This window comes from Cucurbita maxima, unplaced genomic scaffold, assembly GCF_002738345.1.
Source record: "Cucurbita maxima cultivar Rimu unplaced genomic scaffold, Cmax_1.0 Cma_Scf00073, whole genome shotgun sequence".
NCBI lineage: Eukaryota > Viridiplantae > Streptophyta > Magnoliopsida > Cucurbitales > Cucurbitaceae > Cucurbita > Cucurbita maxima.
In genome coordinates, this window is record NW_019272089.1 from 504483 (window position 1) to 515598 (window position 11116).

General features: G+C 33.9%; 1 pseudogene; it reads right to left on the reverse strand.

Annotated features, from left to right (window-relative positions):
* Positions 1–648: 648 nt before the first annotated feature.
* On the reverse strand, positions 649–1883 carry LOC111472459 (annotated as a pseudogene).
* Positions 1884–11116: the final 9233 nt, after the last annotated feature.

Here is an 11116-nt window from a genome sequence, read left to right on the forward strand (position 1 = left end):
TTGGATGTTTTTAGGTGTGTCTTCTAGAACATATCCAAGTTTCGAAAACATCCAACTAATATAGTTTTAACGGAACAAAACTTCATTACTTAAATTTCAAAATGAGACCATCATGTGCGTGAAAAGCAAAGGTCCTGAAACGGAGATGAATTGATATCTAAATAGTTTTAATTGTTTAGTATAAAACAAATATAGAAAAAAATATAGCGAAGAGTAAACAAAAACTTCAAAACTTGACCATTATGCACCCTTCCCTCACAAACACAAATTTTCATGTACCCGTGTCAATCTTAAACGCTTCTTTATAACAAACAAAGAATAGAGATAATATGAAAAACGTAGTAATTGAACTTTTAGCATAAGATTATGGTCCATTAAATAACTATAGGTAGGATAACAAACACAAATGTAACATAATATTTATTTAAAAAGATTGGCAACTACAAAGTTAACATTTAACAAGGTAAAGATTGAACGAGGAAAATTTAAAAGAAACATACCTATATTATTTGGATAGATTTCACTTCTTAAGAAATGCTGATATACTAGAAAATATAGTTTGAAGCAGGGCAAAAATAAGGAGGAAGATTGCACCAACGAAGGAGACAATAGCCCAAGGAGTATTGAAATAGTTATGTTTGAGTGTAGCTATCGCCTTGTTCCATCGTCTACTGCATTGTTCTCGTAAAGCTTTGTTGATATCGTTGAAGTGGCAACAATTTGGGACTGTAACAAATTTACCGAGATTATTCAACAGTTCTGAAACTTCTATACTACTACCTCCAATTTCGTTTATTATGATTCCGGCTTTCACAAGTACACTCACATCTTTCTCTGTACATATCAAATGATCTAGTAATGACACATATTGGATATACTTGTTGTCATTTCCAACATAAAAATGCTCAAACGCTATCATATTTTGCATCATGGGTTCAAAGTAATCATCATTAAGTATGGGTGGGATTTCAAAAACCCCATTTTTGAAGCTCACATTCATAAAACATTTGCCATTTTTGAAGCTCAGTTATCGATGGAGGAATAATTGATTTTTCTTCTTTACTATTGTTCTTAGAAGATATCGTGGGGACGAAGAAAAAGCTTAAGAAATCGATGAAATGCTTTGGACATTTCTTCAACAAGGGATCAGGAAGATAGTAATTATTTACAATCCCACGATGAAAAAATATTTTTGTAAGAATTATAAAGGAGATGGAGGGATCCTTTTATTTTACAAGGTATAGACGGTGAAGAACAAAGAAAGGAATTTGATTTTCCAACTTGACCAAATCAGCATCTATATAAGGAAATCTTTTGTAGAATTGAAGATCTACTTTGTGTTTAATTCGAATGAATGCATCTCAGCTGTATTGGCCATAATGTAATATAAGCAACTCCGCTATAAAACAACCATTCACGAGCAACATCTTAATAAAATCCTCGTCGTTCATGTTTATAGGTTCTGCATAGTAATCTCAAGCGTCTTTTACCCAAGTTTGAGTAGTTTTCGCAAGAAATTCCACCGAGCTCATGTTCATCATTCGAAATAGAAAGTTAGCAAGTTCTTGAAGCTTATATTGCTCTTTGACTATCAAATCATCTCGACTATGATGGTGAAACGGGCCAATGGAAATGACTTGGGGGGTAAAGGCTATATTATTCATCTCACGTAACAGTTTGGGGACTCGATAGATACTACATCCTACATTAACAACAGGCAGTTGCTCTAGCATTGTTTTGATCCATGATACAACATTACCACAAAGTTGTCCGTTCCTACTACCTTCCGCCATATTGTAAGCTATGTCGTGTTCTCGATGCACTCCAATCTAACTCTTCTTCTCTTGAACTAAAACACCTACGTTTCCAAATCTTCTCTGATAGGAATGACTAACTAATTTATATATTTTTTACATATAAGGCAGAAGAAAAGAGTGAATTAAGGAAGTACCTTGTTTGGCAAATTGATGGAAAGGATGGCAAAAGGAAGTACCTTGTTTGGCACATTGATGGAAAGGATGGCAAGCTTGTGACAACCAAGTATATTGTTTGTTTATAAACCCATGATCATGCTCTAAATTAGCCAATGTAGGACTTCCATCATCCAACATGGAGAACCCCAAGGAGATATGCTAGGGCGGATGAAATCTTTATCTAGCAAGTCATATAGTTGCGTCTTTAGTTTGTTTTACTCTGCTGGTACCATATGGTATGGGGCTTTAGAAATAAGACTTGTTTCTAGTTTAAGTTCTATGGCAAAATCTACGGCTCGAGAAGGGGGTATTTTGGGTAATTTTTTTGGAAAATTCGAAAATTCATTAACTATGGACACCGTGTCTAAGGTCTTTTCTTTTTCTCTTTCATCCATGATACTAAGTATGCCAATATGGCTTAACTACCTTGTTGGACCAATTTCTTGGCTTTCATCATTGAGACTAGTTTCAGTGTAACTCTAGCACATGCACTCTTGAACTTAAAGCTGGATCCAGACATAAGTGAGAATAGTACTTTCTTCTTGTAACAGACTATACTAGCATAATTTTTAGCTAACCAATCCATCCCTAGTATTACCTTTGAAGTTTTTCATGCTAACAACTATCCGGTCTACGTTTAAAGTTTGTCCTGTTAATATTACTTGCCTATATTTTACTTCATATTTAGCAACTAGGTTTATCCCCGCTTGGGCACTAACAGATTATACATGCAATGAGGGACTAGTTCAAGCCCTGCTTGTCTAACAAATGGGATAGATATAAATGAATGCGTAGAGCCGGAATAAAATATAGTGAAAGCATAATGTCCCAAGACTGATAGTGTACCAATCACCACAGTGTCGGACCTTCTAACATCCTTGCTGGTGAACACGTATGCCCTTACTTGTGAACGAGTCTGCACAAGTCTGTCTGTTCCATCAGGTGCCCTTTATGGATTCACTAGATTTTTAGTATTCTTAGTTGTACAGTTGATAGCAATGTGGCCCTCCTAACCACACCGAAAGCATGCTCTAGTCCTTACCATAAATCTGCCCCCATATGGTTTTCCAAATACATTGCACTTTGATCCTCATCATCCTCCAGGTCCATCTTAGTTCTTGGGATGTTCGCCCGTATGTCGAGGAGGGTGTCTGTCAGGATAATGAGGTCTACGCACTAGTGGTTGGTAATATGAGTTCCTCAGTTCATATGATCTTTGGGCTTTGCCTTACTTGTTTTATGTGTGGCCTTATAAGTCATAGGGTAAATGGCTTTTTCCATGTGGCGAATCTTTGAGTCCAAATCCATCACAAACATCTCAACCATTTTTAACTCTGTGTCCACTAGTAAGGGCACAAATCTCTTGAGTCTCATGAATTCTTGGGCATAATCATCTACAGAATGTCCACCCTATGCTAAGTGGGTAAACTCTTGTTGTTTCTTGAGCCGGGCTACTTTCGGATAGTACTGATTCAAGAATATCTCCTAGAATTGTGACCAAGCTATAACACTTTCATTAAGAATGAAAATTTCTCTGTTGTTTAGCCAGCATAATTCCACATCCTTTTTCAGCATGAATGATGCACATGACAACTTCTGATCGTCCGGACAATCCATTAACAAAAATATCATCTCCATTATTGAAATATACAGTTGAGCTTATGTTGGGTCCCCCATAGTTTCATTGAAGGTGCGTGGAACATATCGCTTGATATCCCATAAATATCTCGCTCCTCTGGTAGATTGCGAGCTTTTGGCCTGCTTGCTGGCTACCATTTTATACATCATCGCCTGGAACGATTCCCACATCAGGTTTGTGGTGGGATCTATTCTATCCTCTCGTGCTGCTGCATCTGTACGAACTACTAAGCCCTCGCGAGGTGGGCTCTCTTCACCTCTCCCCCTTCCTCTAATAGGGGGTCCCTCTTCTTCCTCCATGTCATCTAGGCGATATGTTTCTAAAACCAACCTATAATTTTCCTTTATTCTACTATTTACTATCGTAATTCACATCATATTACCATATCATAATTAGCATACGATTTGGTAAGCACAATATCTTCACAAACATATAATTAGGTCAAACATCATGCTTTGACAAATAATATAATCCAGGCTATCAAACTTAATCATGAAGTACTTTTAATAATAGTAGGCAATCACGACATATACAATCAATGACATTTATTTTTATTATCTTCTGCAGGACATACCTAACAAACATTAATAGTGGGGCCATGGAACTTACTAAGCCTTACTCTAGTCTACAGAATCTAAAATCTAAAGATCTAATACCGACTGTAATAATCCGTAGATTTTTTCTAACCTAAATTCACTACCATCAACATAATATACTCTCTTATGTAGAAATAATCATTGAAAACACCATCGTAAAACATTGTCATGAACTTGCATGTTTCAAAAATTCTTTAAAGCAACCTAACCAAATAGTAAATAAAGAAAAATAAATATTAAAATTGAAAAATGGCTTGTACTAACCTATGGTCTAAGAATTTAAATACAACTATCATATACATGTGCTATTGTCTTTACTTGCAATGTCGTCGTCAGCTGTACAGGGGTGACTTGCCTTTACCTAACAAATAGAAGTAGCACATGCTTTGAGTATTTTATGAAATACTCAGTAAGTGACCCACTATTGGGGTTAGGAATGCAAACATATGCAACTCATGATTAGTGACCTATCACTAAAGCAATCATTTGGTGGCCTTCAGTCCAACCCACTATTGAATTTGTAGTACTTCCCTGCATACGAGTCACACGTGAGAAAGTGAGTCTCCGGCGGTTCGCACCCCCTAGGCCCATCATAGTTGAGCTAGTTGTTCGTATTCGGACATTCGGAGGTTAGCAAATCCTCGAATATCATGAAAAGCATGATCATCATCATCAACATCATAGTGTACATGTCCGTACTAATCATCATAAATGGGAAAGTAACCCAATGTATATGAACACGCAATATGCATGATGTCCCTATAGTTCTCATCTTAAGTCATTCTTATGACACAACCCTATACATCATTCACATATTACTCTAGGTAACATGCATACATGGGTCTTCATATGTTCATCATCATTAACATCATTTGGTTGTGTCTTGGAAAGCTCTTCATCATAATACATCATGACATTTAGTACATGTACATCATTTTAATATGGAATATCATCATATTAAGTCATATCATCATCATGCATCTTGTATCATAATGTTATCATGTATCATTATCATTATGTCATCATATTATCATATATTAATCTTAATTGGATCCAACTATTAATATGTAATTTATTACTAAAACTAAAAAATACACTTACAAAAGGTTTGTACTATTGGTAATACACTAGTCATGGTTGCTTGAATAAAACAATGCAACCATCATCCTAGTTAAAGAATTTGATTCAAAGCTAACTTAAGAGGAATGCTCCATTTATTTTTATTTTTTATTTTTTATTTTTTATTTTTTTTTTAAGATTCGGATATATCAACTTGAGTTGCATTCAACTACAACTATAAATATTAAACTCCAAAATATTCATGAGCAAAGCAAGTCTTTTAAAATTATCCATCAAAGATGTTCTAGAATGAGTTGTGCAAAAGTGTTGCCTTAAGATCTAATTCCAATTAAGGATGTTAACGACAAACAAGTGCAAAGGGTGGAAGGTTTGAAGTGGAAATGAATAACAATAGTAGTGAACATTATCTAATTTATAAGCATGGGTGAATGGTCGGTCTCATCCCAATATAGTGTTGCCAGAGATTTTATATTTTTTCTGATAGAAGTTATAAATGATGATGGTATTCCTCGGTCATATATTGCAAAGGTGGAGCACTATTGGCTTCTTAAAAAAGTGCTCTTTCTTTTATCCTTTGAAGATACTTGAAGATGTTCTCAAGGATTTCTACCAGCATTAAGACTACTATCTCTACTTACAATAAACCCTCTCTATATGTGTGGGTCATTACTTTCTTTTATCTATGAAAATGGCATAGGCATAATGATATACTTATCTTTACTTGATTATCTTTTCTTTCTCTTTCGTTTTAGTACCTTTGTAATCGTTGTATCAACCGTACCAATGTAAATGTGAAGATTATAATAAAAGTGTACATAATTTTAAGAAAGTACTTAGTTTGAAGTAATCCATTTCACGTAGAAATTATCTATTATTAAAAGTCAATGGTAAAATAAACCGAGACATACAAAAACAATTTTGAGAAAAAATGGAGAAAATTCGATAAAAAAAATAAGAAACTAAGAAGATAAGATAATTTGAATAATTGTAAATCAGAAATAATATTAAAACAAAATTGTAAGCCTTATGCTCTCTTTCAGAACAAATTTGTTTGCTTTCAAACTTCAAAAGGATGGGATAATGCAATATTCTCTTTCCTAATAGTAATGCATTTATTTATTTTTATTTATGAAACAAATATTTAATTTGCAAACATTAAAATATCTTGAATGTTTATTTATTATTCCAACCATTTATTTTAGTCTTTAATATCAACCATATAATATAATAAAATATAGTATAGAGTATGTGTTTCACTCACATATACTTCAATTAACCGTATTAAAATAGTTCTTTATAAATAGAAGTGTGACACTTGAGTCAAAGATGAGTACATAAGTGAGCCGAGACCACATCTAAATGAGAGCAATCTTAAAGATATGATGGTTAAGAAAACCTTTAAAATATTGAGAGTCACTACTTATACCAATTAGTTGTAACTTCCTTTTTAGTGGCTTAATTCATCGAAATTTTATGGTTAAGCGTGTTTTCTTTGAAAATTTTTCTAGGATGCATATGATTGAGGACAAAACATTCTAAGACTCATTTTAGTTTGTGGGGATAGTTTTCATTTTTAGAAATATGATCTTAAACTTTTGCTAACCTAAAGTCGCTACTATCATCATAACATACCATCTTACGTGGAAATAAACACTCAAAACTTCATCATAAAACATTTGTAACAAACCAAGCTAACAATAAAAGTAACCCAAGGAAACAAAGAGAAGGAATTAAGTTATTTAAGCAAAGATAATGGTCTAAAACAAGAAATTTCTATACTCTAAAAGTAAATTTAAGTATTTAAGGCATTTGGAAAAGGATCGAAAAAGAGCTGGCACAAAAACAAAAAATAAAAAATGACATTTTTCCAATTTCTTATATAGAAGGGATTTCATGATACTCATTAGTAAAAAAAAAATGAAATTCTTTAGAAAAATTTAGATCTTTTGAGAAAAATAATAATAAAATATTCAAAAAGTGTCAAATTACAAAACTACCCCTTAACTTTGAGATATTTACGAAAATGCCATTCTGCCCAGAATAAGAACTTCCACAGTGACGTTATGCACAAAATCTATCAAAACTCAAAAACTTGTCGTTGGATTTGCTCCAAAATTTGACAATCACCACATCCAACGGTCAAAATTCAAATTAATAGTCAGTAGCTTGCTGATCGGAAAAGATATTTCTGACATATTATTTAGAAAATTCAATCTCTAAATTAGGGCAATTCTAGAGGTTTCAACGTCGGTGTAAGTTTTTCCTATAATGTCTGAAGTTGGGGTAATACTATGGAACAAGAATCGAGTAAGGTCGAGCTCCCAATCGAAAGCAATAAGCGTTTTAGACTTTTGGTCTCCTACTCTCAAATTTCTTCTAAATTTGAGATCAATTCTACACCATTTCCCCTTGAACTTGTTCCTACAACTTCTAAACAAGATTACCTACAAATTCTATGAATCGAGCGTTGAAAGTGCCAAGAAACCATTCTCCCAATCCAATCCACCATTGAAGAGCTTCAAGAAAACTCAAAAATCTAATCCAATGATACACGATATCGTCAAGCAAGGACAACCCAATAAGTTTCTGCACCTCTAAGGAGTTTTTCCATAGAAGAACACAAAAAGAATTAACCTTAGGAACATGCCCAATTGAAGGAAATCAGTCTCGGGCTCAAATTGGGGCTATTTTGCACATTTGGTCACATTTGGTCACACCGGTAAAAACGTGATTTCCTGACACTGACTTTTCTTAAACCCATCCTCGCCAACTTGCATTCTTAGATTGTAAAGCAGCCTCAATATACGATATATTTACCACTTGAATGCCGAGAATTGTTGGTTATCCTTTATGCGGCGTGAGTAGGTTCTCCATTGTCATAAGAAAAATAAATCTAGGTTCGTTACTTCTCTCTATCTGTAAAACTTTTCTTTCTTGCTGGCACGTTCTAGAGGGTGGATGATTGCATTAAGCATTTTGCCGAGGGGTCGTGGATGAGGATTAGTTGCTTGACTGAGATTTCCGGAGCCGCACTTGAAATCTCGGGGTCTCCAGCTACTGAGAGTTTTTTAATTATTATAACGGTTACAATGAGTAATATGACCATGTCCAAAGAAAATGTCAAGACCATCCAATGTTAAATTTGTATTTTGAATCCTAGTCTATATTTTGGGTATACGTCAGAGTAAGGAAATAAATTAATTTAAAAACTAAAAATAATATTAATAAATTTAAATTTAGAAATGGAAGGATTATCCCCTTATACCTTAGTCGTTAGACACTTATCTTTCAAAGTGAACCAAAATGTAAAAAGTTATTTGTAACTACTCTAGATTTCTACCTACGTGGAGTCCCTACCTTCATCATATTGTAATCCTTTATATGCAAAAATAGCCTTTCAACTTCTTCATAAAACATAAACTTTATCTTAAAACATAGTCATGGACTTACGTGTTTAAAAATATCTTTAAAATGACACAACAAAATACTAAATAAAATTAAGTAAAGGTTTAAATTAAAAATATTTTACTCTAGCCGAAGACTAAGAAAATATATGCGACTACCCTGTGCATGTGTCATGGTCTCGAGTTGTCATGCTGTCGTCGGGCGTACAGGGATGCCTTGCCTTTTTCTGAAATAGAAGTAGCACGTGACTTGAGTATTTAAAGAAATATTGAGTAAGTGACCCCATTATTAAGGTTAAATACAAACACGTACAATCTCATGAATGAGACCTATCATAATTGTCTATTTTCCTACGATGACTACCTAACAGACAACTGGGATGTGTACATAATTTTCCTACACACGTTTCATACGTGCGAGTATGGACCCACCAGTCGATTCACACACCTCCTGAGCCCCCTTTCTGATCGGGCGAGCATTCTCCGAGAGCTGTTGATGTCAAACACCCGTTAGGAATAGCGACCGTCACGACAACATTATGATAAACATAATGAACGTTTCCTTGCTTAGTAGTGAACACACAATAATACATGAGGTCCCAACATTTTTTCATTTTCATTATTATTTAATACAACACCGCTAACGTTTTTTTTCACATCATATCATTTTTCGTATCATTTTACATAACATTTCTTATCATTTTTCATATCTTTTATGCATACGTCGGGTTGTATTTCATGTTAATTCGTCATTTTGCATGTCAATCATATCATATCATTCAAATTAAAGAAATATGTCATATCATAACATTTCATGCTTGAATTCATCCTAACCATATCGTTTCATCAACTTATCCTATCTATATCATTTATTGAACGTATCCTAGTCATACCGTTACAAAAACGTATCCTAACCCTATCGTTTTATCAATGTATCCTAATCATATCCTTTTCTATACATAACATAACCATATCATTATATCAATCATACCTTAGTCATATCATTACATTACGTTTATCATATCCTTCTCATATCCTATCTCACACATATCATTGAAGACATCATAATCCACAAATTTGAGTCCTTGTTTCAATGCTTGAAACTTTTGCGCCATGTCCTGTTGAAAATATTGTGGAACGAAGCGCTTCCTCATGGACTCTTTGAACTCGTACCATGAATCAATGGGTGCTTCAAGATTTCTTCTCCTACTTGACATCAATTTATCCCACGAAATTTGAGCATATTGTTTGAATTGAGCAATGCATTATAGTACCTTCTTTTCATCACTAAAATTATGACAGTTGAATACGGACTCCACCGTTTTCTCCAATTCAAGGTACTCCTCTAGATTGGTTTTTCCATAAAACTTGGGAACTGTTAATTTGATGCTTCGTACGGTACGATCAATTCTATCGTCATAAGTAACTTGTTGTAAATTACGATGCCTTCTTCCACGACCTCTCCCTTGCATCAAGGTACGACCAACCGCATGTGGATTATCCTCGTGTTGATTAGAATTGTCTCCCTCATATTGATCGATAGATTTTGCAGGTAATGGAATCCTCTCTCGAGCTTGATTTTGAATCTCCAATCTTCCTATTCAATTTTTCAACTCTTCTATTCCTCGAATTATTCTTTCCATGGTTTGTTGTTGTTCTTCTCTTAGTCGTGCATCAGTAATGTTAGGATTGCCATCTAGATTTTTCATGCTACAAAAGAAAGTTAAAAGAGGGAGAGAGAGAAAAAAAAAAGACCTCACAAGCCCTCCCTCATGTGTACCCACTCATTAATGTAGTTCATTCGTGTTTAGCACTCAACACTCAATCAATGTATTACTCCCTTACAAATTCACCCTCACAATTGAGCACACACAAACCACACCAAAACAAATTGGGATGTAAGGCAAACTATGTTATAGAGCTAAGTGCAATTCAAAGTGAAAAGATAGCACACTTAACACACAAACAAGAGTATTAAAGGAGCAATCTGAATAACTACAAATAAACGAATTAAAGAAAGAAAATGAATAAGGACTAGTTTAGCCATAGTAACGCGTGAGAGTTACATATAATAATCAAAGACATTTAACCTACATAAGCTTTCTTTCTTTCTTTCTTTCTTTTTTTCTTTTTTTTTTTTAAGTGGTTGGCAAAAACTAGTCAGTTTACCAACAACAAAATTGATTTAGAAGATCTTAAACAAGAATGATAAAATCCACATCTAACAATTTATAGAATAAGTCAACATGATTGAAGAACGGACATAAATAGAAATTATATTCTTTTTAATTCTAAAATGTGATATTTCTAATTAAAGAAAAGAAAAGAAACTTTATATAGCCTTTACCATCTTAACTGTGACACATAATTTCCCTATTAAATTGGCTAGTTAATGAGAAATATCCATGGCTATCTAGTTAATGA